The sequence below is a fragment of the Thamnophis sirtalis genome, unplaced genomic scaffold (genome assembly GCF_051295495.1).
Source record: "Thamnophis sirtalis isolate CommonGarterSnake01/CBP01778 unplaced genomic scaffold, rThaSir2_p1.2 scaffold_5, whole genome shotgun sequence".
In the NCBI taxonomy this organism is placed as follows: domain Eukaryota; kingdom Metazoa; phylum Chordata; class Lepidosauria; order Squamata; family Natricidae; genus Thamnophis; species Thamnophis sirtalis.
In genome coordinates this window covers 86,193,475-86,203,711 of record NW_028261385.1, presented here as the reverse complement: position 1 = coordinate 86,203,711, position 10,237 = coordinate 86,193,475, and the positions used below count along the sequence as shown (strand labels likewise).

The 10,237-nt window shown below is 41.4% G+C and overlaps 1 pseudogene; it reads left to right on the top strand.

Moving 5' to 3' along the window:
- The first annotated feature begins 9,045 nt into the window (after positions 1-9,045).
- On the top strand, positions 9,046-10,093 carry LOC148045453 (uncharacterized; annotated as a pseudogene).
- Positions 10,094-10,237: the final 144 nt, after the last annotated feature.

Below are 10,237 nucleotides of genomic sequence, written 5' to 3'. Positions count from 1 at the left end.
TGCTGTTGTTGGAAAAATAAGAGGAAGAAGTTATGTTGGATATTTTCACTGCCTTGAGTTATTTGTAAAAATAATATAGGCTGGAAATAAACAAGCAAATAAACAAATAAATAAATAAGAATTTTGCATTAGAATAAGGCCATCAACGTTCAAAGTAAAAATGCAGCACCTACCCTGGCCTAATTTAAATGCTGTGGGTTCATCTAGGACTCACACACATAGAAATGACAATGTCTGTCATGGAGTCATTGAGATTGTAAGGAGAACAGAGGTGGCAGCCTAATTATGCATCAAAAAACATGTTTGATTAAATCCTGTGAGCTAATCTAAATAAATTAGGGCATGGTAAATGAAAGAGCACTTGCTATTATTATCAACTGGCTGTGACCAGCTGCATACCCCCTTTTAAACACCTTATCCTTGAACATTTCATGAGTGTGATTTTACTCTCGAATACCCGCCATCCTGAGATAAAACTGGTGCCAACATCAACATTAATTTGTGACACCAACTAAAACGAATGCTTTTTCCATACTGTGTTATGTACCACTGGAAAAGCAACATTGCCTGGATTTCATCCTTACGTGCTATTGATATTTTTACTTGCTTGAATGATAACTATCCTGTTTCTTTTTTATTCATTTGGGAAATGAAAAACAACAAATATGAAATAAATAAATAAACAAACAAACAAGCAAGCACATTCGGAAAGATAACTGTATCAACCACTTTCTGCCACATCTGATATTGAGCCGAGGTGGCGCAGTGGTTAAATGCAGCACTGCAGGCTACTTCAGGCTACTTCAGCTGACTGCAGTTCTGCAGTTCAGCGGTTCAAATCTCACCGGCTCAGGGTTGACTCAGCCTTCCATCCTTCCGAGGTGGGTAAAATGAGGACCCGGATTGTTGTTGGGGGCAATACGCTGACTCTGTAAACCGCTTAGAGAGGGCTGAAAGCCCTATGAAGCGGTATATAAGTCTAACTGCTATTGATATATTTTTAAAGTTTTTTTTTTCCCATCTGCAGATACCTATTTATTGGGTCCATAGGAGGAAGACAGGTGCTGTCCTGCTCTTAAGGCAAGGACTCGGTTGCCTTAACAAGTTGTGTTTGGGCTCCATCCCTTCCACCTTTAGAAGAAGATCTCTACAAGCAAACCAGTGGTGGAATTCTTTTTTTTTTTTTTTACTTCTGGTTCTTTGGGCATGGCATGGCAGTGGGCGTGGCTTGGTGGGCATGGTAGGAGAGGGATACTGTAAAATCTTCATTCCCTCCCCACTCCAGTGGAAGATTACTGCAAAAAACCCATTTCCTCCCAATCAGCTGGGACTCAGGAGGCAGAGAATAGATGGGGGCGGGGCTAGTCAGAGGTGGTATTTACCGGTTCTCCGAACTACTCAAAATTTCCACTACCGCTTCTTCAGAATCATCTGAATACCACCTCTGAAGCAAACCTGCACATGCTAATACATTTGTAATTTGGTTTTAATATACCTTTTGTATTTTTTTAAAATTTTGGCTTATATTTTTATGATATATTTTTAATGCTGGTAGCCACTCTCAGTTCAACAAAAAGATAAATGGAATAAAATATATTGTTGTTGTTTTTAAAGTAAGGCACATAAAGTTAAAAAACCCTGACCTATCCATAAACAAGCCAAATGCAGCCCCAATACATATATTTTGTCAAAGGTTTAACAAAGAAGCACACATTGAAAATGTTACTTACTTTTGATGAATCCTTTGAGCAGCTCAAAAGCATGTAAAAAATGCAAGTAGAAAAATAGGGACCATCTTTGGTGGGAAGGTAACAGCACTCTGTGTGCCTTTGGCATTTAGTCATGCTGGCCACATGACCACAGAGACGTCTTCAGACAGCACTGGCCCTTCTGCTTTGAAACGGAGATGAGCACCGCCCACTAGAGTCAGGAACACCTAGCACATATGTGCAAGGGGAACCTTTACATTTACCTATTCCTCTTTTAGATAATCAATTATCTCTCTTTTTTCTTTCTTACCTCATACACCCTTTTACAGAAAGCCAGTTTTCTGTAGTGGTTATGATACCAGGCTAGAAACCAGGAGTTCTACTTCCCGCTTAGGCACAAAGCTAGTTGATGTCCTTGTGCCAGTCACATTTTTTTTAGTCCTAGAAAGCAGGCAAGGATAAACCACTTCAAAAAACTTGTCAAGAAAACTGCAGGGATTTCTTTAGGCCAGGAATCAACACCAATCAATCGATCGATCTTCCAACCTGCCAGCCAGCCAGCCAGCCATCACACTTATAAAATGTTCATCTCACCTAAGTGATCCCTTTATTTATTTATTTTATGCTGTATGAGTGGTGTGATGGCCTAGAGGTAGAGCGCTTGCCTCACAATCAGGAGGCTGTGAGTTCAATCCTAGGTAGTGGCAGATATTTCTCTCTCTGGGCACAATGAGAATATATCTATTGAACAAAACTCCGCATTGGCGACAGGAAGGGCATCCAGCCAGTGAACACTCTGCTAGCTCCATTCAGTTGCTCAGACTCCATTCTGCAAGGATGTTAAAAGAAGGTGATGATTTCACCCAGTCTCATATTGTTTTTGTTGGGTGGGTACAGTACATCTACTCAAATAAATAAACAAGTCTCCATAAACACATATATATCACAGCTATCAGTTAGGATGAATCTCTTCAAACCTTTTCCTTCTTTCTGTCTTCAATATCAACATGTTTTTTTATTGCAGATTTTTGCTGTTTTTAATCCAATCATGTCTTTCCATTCTTTTTTCTCCATAATCTTCACTTTAAAAAGAAAATCCTCTTAACATACATAATTTTAATATGGGCTGCTACATATTCATTTTTCTCTCAAAATATGTACTTCAATTTCTAATTGGATACCCCGGAACCGCTGAGAACTCTGTAATAACACCTGGAGAAGTGGAGGACCCAGGAGCAACCTATCTACTACTTCTTCCATCATCCCAAAAATTGCAACCAGCCTGCCTTTCATTTCTGCATACTGCATGAACCAGAAAAAGGGCTGAGAAATTATCTATAGATCCCTCACATCCTGGACATAAACTGTTTCAACTTCTCCCCTCAAGATGCTGCTATAGGGTATTGCATGCCAAAACAACTAGACACAAATGTAGTTTTTCCCCTATGCCATCACCTAGATTCTGTTCTGTGCCGAACACCTAATTCCCACTGACTTTAAAGATATTTACCCATGTAATAGGCTGTATTGCTATTATCAGGGTGGGTTCCTGCCAGTTCTAACCTCTTCTATAGAAGAGGTTCCACAAATCTACAGTGCCGTTTAGAACTGGTTCCAGCTCCCTCCCCCCACCTGTCCGCACATCATCAAGATGAAGAGCGAGAGGAGGAATTCTGGGAGTTGAAGTCCACAAGTCATAAAGCTGTCAAGTTTGAACACCCCTGGGGGTTTTTTTCTAAAGGTTTAGGGGTGCAAGGGTCTTGTAACTTGACAGCTTTAAGACTTGCGTGCTTCAAATGCCAGAGTTTCTGAGCCAACATTTTGGTTGCTGAGCAAGAGCATCGTTAAGTGAGTTTCACCACATTTTACAAGTGGGCCATGCCCACCCAGTCACATGACTGCCAAGCCACTCCCACCCGGTCACATGGCCAGCAAGCCCCTCCCACAAAGCAGGCCACACCTACAGAAGAGGTTCTTAAAAAAAATTGAAATGCACCACTGGCTATTATCCTCCTCATCTTTCCTACTATTGTCTCCTATTTGTATCTTATGATTTATCACTCGTTTGTATCATTGTTTTATTGTAACCATAATTTTTCCATGAGGGAAAAACTGTCCCAAAGTCCAAATCATTGCCACCTACTATACTTTATAAAACATGCTATATATAGTATTTTTAGCAAATTTCTTTTCTAACTTTTCTTGTAAAATGTTTACAGTTATGGATCTGATTTGCATTCAGGATGGAGCAAATGTCCCTGCCACTACCAAAGTTTAGTGGTTTACTTATTCTAAAGTCTTCTTTAACACTGATTTCCCTACACACACACACACACACACAAACACACACCCCAGAATCATTTGAAAATCTTTCTCAAAACAACAGCTGTGCAGTTTGGGATTTATTTTCCCTACTGTACAGTATGTTTTTAATATTTCAACAATGCCCCAAATGTCCTTTTCATACAGTCACATCCCTGCTTGATTGCTGACGACATCAGCAGACTGGCATCTGTCTGATTAGGCACAATCACATTAGCCAAACTTATACACGGCAACAGGAAATTTAGTTACAGATTCAGCATAAATATCTCTGCAGATTTGTTTTTGTTGTTTTTAATGAATATGTAAGAAGAAACTCTCCTTCTCGGATATATTTGGAGAAAAGGCAGAAGAAAGAAAAGCACATCACTGAAATTGCTCAGGTATTAAGCATAAAATGTGACTTGAAAGTAGATTCTAAGGCTCTGGCTCTAAAAGAGAGAGATGACTATATACCAATAAAGACACACGTTGGAAAAAAATAATAAGGTGGAGGGGGGGAGAGAAAACAAGATGATTTTCAATAGTTGTGCAGAACAAGAACTATATTTATACCAGGGGTAAAATTCAGTAGGTTCTGACAGGTTCTGGAGAACCGATAGCAGAAATTTTGAGTAGTTCAGAGAACCAGCCAACACCACCTCTGACTGGTCCCAGAGTGGGGTGGGAATGGGGATTTTGCAGTATCCTTCCCCTCCCACATTCACTAAGCCACAAACCAGTAGTAAAAAAATTTGAATTTCACCACTGATTTATACATGCATAGTTTAAACACAAAAGGCAAGCTACTCCAGGAGTGCAGCCTTTTCATATTTCAGCAGTATATTTAAGTTCCAGTGAGGACTGACTCTTATACCGATAGTCTCCACTTACAACCAAAATTGAGCCCAAAATTTATGTGGCTAAGTGAGGCATGTGTTAAGTGAATTTTGTCCCATTTTACAACCTTTCTTGCCCCATTGCTTAAGTGAATCACTGCAGTTGTTAAATTAGTAATGTGATTGTTAAGTGAATCTGGCTTCCCCATTGATTTGGCTTGTCAGAAGGTCGCAAAAGGGAATCAAATAATCCTGGGATAATGCAACTTCATAAATATGAGTCAATTACCAAGGATCTGAATCTTGATCACATGACCATGGGGAGGCTGCAATGGTTGTGAGTGTGAAAAATGGTCATAAGTCATTTTTTTCAGTGGCTGTTGTAACTTTGAACGGTCATTAAATGAATAGTTGTAAGTCGAGGACTAGCTGTATTTCAGATACTTTTAAGGAAGAATTTAAGGGTAGGAAGACATATAACAATAGGTTTGTGATACTGCTCATTTGATTTGGGCCTCATTGGAAGGGAGGACAATAAGAAAGCATTCTTTCCTGAGTTCCCTCTGGTTTCAAATCATATGTCACTTTTCGTAGAGGAGTTGAGGTAGCATACAGGGTGCTTTTCTCTTTTTCTTCACAACTACCTTGTGAGATAGATTGGGCTGAGGGTGGATGATTGACTCAAAGTTCACCCAGTGGACATCCCTGGCTGAGATTGTCCAAAACCAATCTCCAGTTTCACTTCTGAACTATTGTTCAACCCTGGATTTTAAACACACAGCAAAAGGCAAGAGAATTGGCCTTGTTCTTACTATGTCTCTTGCGCCTCCCTCCCTCCCTCCCTCTCTCCCCCTCTCTCTCTCTCTCTCTCTCTCTCTCTCTCTCTCTTTGTGTGTGTGTGTGTGTGAACATGCACTCCTTCAAATCAATGTTGACAATAGCAATAGCACTTAGACTTATATACTGCTTCATAGCCCTCTTTAAACAGTTTACAGAGTCAGCATATTGCCCTCAGCAACCTGAATCCTCATTTTACCAATCTCGGATGGATGGAAAGCTGAGTAAACATTGAGTCGGTCAGAATCAAACTTCTGGCCTGCAATACTGCATTCTAACCACTGTACCACCACAGCAACTGCCTGAGCTAGTTCCTGCAGTTTCCTTGGCAAGAATTTCGGTTTGTTATTGCCTTCTTCCTAGGGCTGAGAGGGAGTGATTGACTCAAGGTCACCTAGCAGAATTTCTGCCAAAGGCAAGACTGGAGCCCCTAGTTTCCTGGTTTCTAGCCTGATGTCTTAACTGCTAGAACAAATTGGCTCTCTCTTAATATCCCTATTCAAATTTATTTTATGGAACTATACATACTTATGTGCATGTTTTACATTTCAGTAAGCATTCTGCCACTTCTCCAATTGTGGCCATTTGTTTTAATTTACGAACATTTCTTTAAATAGAAGAGGAACGTTTCCCATTTAGGGTCTTGTTCTTGTAATCAACTGCTGCTAGCAACAATGTCGAAACCTTGATTTGGAGGCTGAAAAGCAAACTCCGCAGTGTGATAATGCCTCACTACTTATCACCACTATAATTAGTTTTCTATTGGCTATGCTAGTTTTCCTTTCGGGTTCTGATATCAAGGTGCAGTGAAGCATGCAACCTATTAAGGCAGTGAATCTAGAAAGAAATAGAGAAATGAAGATTACAAGGTTATAGATCAGGTAGGAAATATATACAAAGCAGTCATAAAAATAAAGGAGTGGTGAACTATTTTTTCTATGAAGAGTCATTGATCACATAAGAACAATAGGACTCACCAGAAAATTTGAGTGGGAGGCTACACTTGATGGTGCGTGGAATCAGATTAAAAAATGGGTACATTTTAATCTAGATCAGACTAATAATCACTCACTGGGGCCAATGCCCTATCCACCAAGAGCTCACTGCTCCAGCTACCCAAACCGCCAATCAAAAAATATTTCCAAGTAATCCAATTTTTCTATCTTTCCATTAGTTTAATATCTTCACTTTATCTCACTCATCATCTGATACCATTTTGTATCCTCTAGGCATGCATGCTCCTTCTGAACATTTTAAAAGTATTTTTTGCTATTTCAGTTTTTTCTTTTCTTTTTTCTTTTCCTTCCTTTTCCTTCCTTCCTCCCTTTTCCTCTCTCCCTCCCTCCCTCCCTCCAATTCAGAGTTGACTCCTGGTTACTAACTGGACAAATCCCTCCATTTTTCTCTTGCAAGATTTCAGAAATGGTTTGCCATTACCTGCTTCATAGGGCTGAGACAGTGTGACTGGCCCAAAGGCAGCTTTGTGTCCAAGACAGGATTAGACTCATGCCCTCCTGCTCTCCTGCCTGATACCTTAACCATTACAGGCAACTATCCCTCTTCTCAAAAATACTTTCTTTTTAATCCTTATTAGCACCCTTTTAACTATTCACCTGACTAGACAAAGGCCAATGACAACTTTGGATTCCACTTTGATGACACAGAATGCAAGGTGTACACATTAAAGAAATGCATATATAAATATGCAACAATGTAGTTAAAGTTTTCAACACAAGCTCACACACAGTCCTTATTTAGTGATTGACTCAAACAGCAACTGTTCGCAGTTATGACAGTGATGAAAAAATAATTTTGTGATCGATTCCTCCACTTATTATTTTTGTAGGTCTGAAAAGTACAGGAGAGCTGAAGCAAGACTGTAAGACAGTCATGGTTTCACTTAGTGATCACTTGGCCTACAACCAAGTCCCAATTGTGGTTGCTAAATGAGGACTACCTCTCTGCACAGGTAATCCTCAACTTACAATCATTCATTTAGTGAATGTTCCAGGTTACAATAACACAGGAAGAAAGTGACTTATGACTGGTTTTCACACTTAACGATTGTGATCATGGTCACATGATCAAAATTCAGGCATTAGGCAACTGATATGTATTTATAATACATATCCCAACTAGCTTCCAACAGGCAAAGTCAATGGGGGAAGCCAGATTCACTTAACGACCTCATGGTTCACTTAATTGCAATGATTTGCTTAACATCTGTGGCAACAAATGTCATAAAGTGAGGCCCAACTCATTTTAACAACTGATTTGCTAAGCAATTTAGGGCTCAGTTGTGGTTGTAAATTGAGGACTAACTGTATAGGTGTGTGCATGCAAACCAGTGGTAAGTTTCAATTTTTTTAGAACCTCTTCTGTAGGTGTGGCCTGCTTTGTGGGAGTGGCTTGCCAGCCATGTGACCAGGTGGGGGGGGGGGCAACTTGTAAAATGTGGTGAAACTCACTTAACGATACTAAGGTGGCTAGCTTGACCACAACAGGCCTCAGGCCTGAACCAAACTTGGATCTCATGATATTAAGCTTGATTATAAACTGCAAATTTGCTCTTAGGATATGGTGTAACAAGATGAATTGTTTTGTCAGCATAAGGGAAGTCTGCACCCAAAATATGCTGAAGTGAGATATCAGTATCCGCTTATCTAAAGTGCACACATAGCATCTGCCTGTCTGACCGCCAATTTGTTTACCAGACATATATTGTTAGTTCCCCAAAACATAAATCTGAATGTAACCGAATGTAACCAAATATGGCTAGATGTGGTATACACGTCATCACCACTATATAAGGAAGTCCCTGAACTCCCCTCAGGGTTCAGGCCATTTATTCTTTGCTTTGAACCTGCGCAAATAAACCTTTCCTTCTTTGAAGTGCTGGCTTGTGTCTCGTCATTTCTACAACAGTTTACTGGAGACTCCGCTGGGACACTAAGCGAGGTGATGTTTTGCTGAGGGCAGCCTGACCCTCGGACCCTGTGAGAGACCATTCCCGAACATTCTCTAGGCACCATGGGGGATTGAGCCTCCAGGAGACAGCAGTGGTACCTTGTTGGGGCCAGTGGTGCTGAGGGCTAGTCCAAGATCCCTTGAGGGAAGGAAAGGAGGTCTGAACTGGATCCTGGCCAGGACGGGGTTTTGTGAAGACGTATCAGGCTAGTATATGTAACTGAATTTTTACCTATCTCACTTGAAGATAGAAGAGGGAGCCTGATCATCTCCCTGGGCTCGGGATGGCTGTCCTAACGAAGTCTGTGTAGGTTGTGTGGGTGGTTAAACCAGCGCAGTTCCTGAAGGTGACCGTCGAGTTCCAGCTTCCAGAGCCTCAGGTTGCTGTTAGGATGGGTGGAGGTAGCAGTGTTTCCAGCACTCCACTGGAATGCATGATAAAAGGCTTTGATGTATACTTTAATCATACAGAATATAGGGTCCCATACCCCAGAGCAACTAGGGAGAGATTATGTTTCCTGTGTCAACAGCAGTGGCCCCATATGGGAGTTAGCTGGTCCCCAGAGGGTACGTTTAAGGACCAAATCATTGATCTAACCTCTTTAATAGCTGCTAATGAGGAGTTTCAGTACATAGATCAGTGGGGGTATGCAGTGTCAGAGAAAGCTGATGATTTGCTGCAGTGTCATGGTTCGTCTTTGTGTGGCCAGACCGAAAGGAAAAAAAGTTGAAAGTGGTACCTAAAAGAGTTAAAGATGTGAAAGTGTCTGAGACCAGAATGTCTGGAAAACAGAAAGAGGTTTTAATGCAAGAAGAGGAAGTGTTTCTGAGCCCCCCCCATATGCGCCCGAGCCCCCACCAGCACTGGGAACTAATGCGCCTGTGGCTATGGCGGGAGCTGCGGCTGCTGCTATGGAAGGTGGAGGGGAGGAAGGTGCAGCTGGTGGAAATGTTAAGCCAGAACAGGATGTGCAACGTAGGGAGAAAAGACCCATAAAGAAACAACCATCTGCTATGGGTGAGGAGGCTGAGAGTGAAGAGGTTGAGGGGGCTGTTGGAATTGATGTATCGTTTGGGGTAGTGACTAGAGCTGCTGCTGCAAGAGCAGAAGTGGCGGCAGTCGCACAACAGGACTTTTTTGGTCCTTTGCGCCAAATGAATCAACAGGTTGTTAATGCACAGGGAGTGCCGGAATATAGACCTTGCTTCCAATATGCTCCCATTTCAACAATAGACGTACTTAATTGGAAGCAGCATTAAGGGCCCCTCTCATCAAAACCAACTGAGATGGTCGATTTGTTTCAAACCATTATGCAAACACATAACCCCAACTGGCAGGATATACAGCAGCTGTTAAATACCTTGTTGACACCAGAAGAAAGGGAAAAGTGGAAGGCAGCTGTGAGGGTGTGTATGAGGGCTAGATTTCCGAATGTATAGGATATAGGGCCAGAGTTGTTGGCAAGGGCACCGGAACAGGATCCGGGATGGAGTCCAAGGAACCAGGATCAAATGACAGGATTAAGGGAATATCAGAATTTGACAGTGGAAGCTCTTAGGAGGGCGGGAAAACCTCCGGTGAAT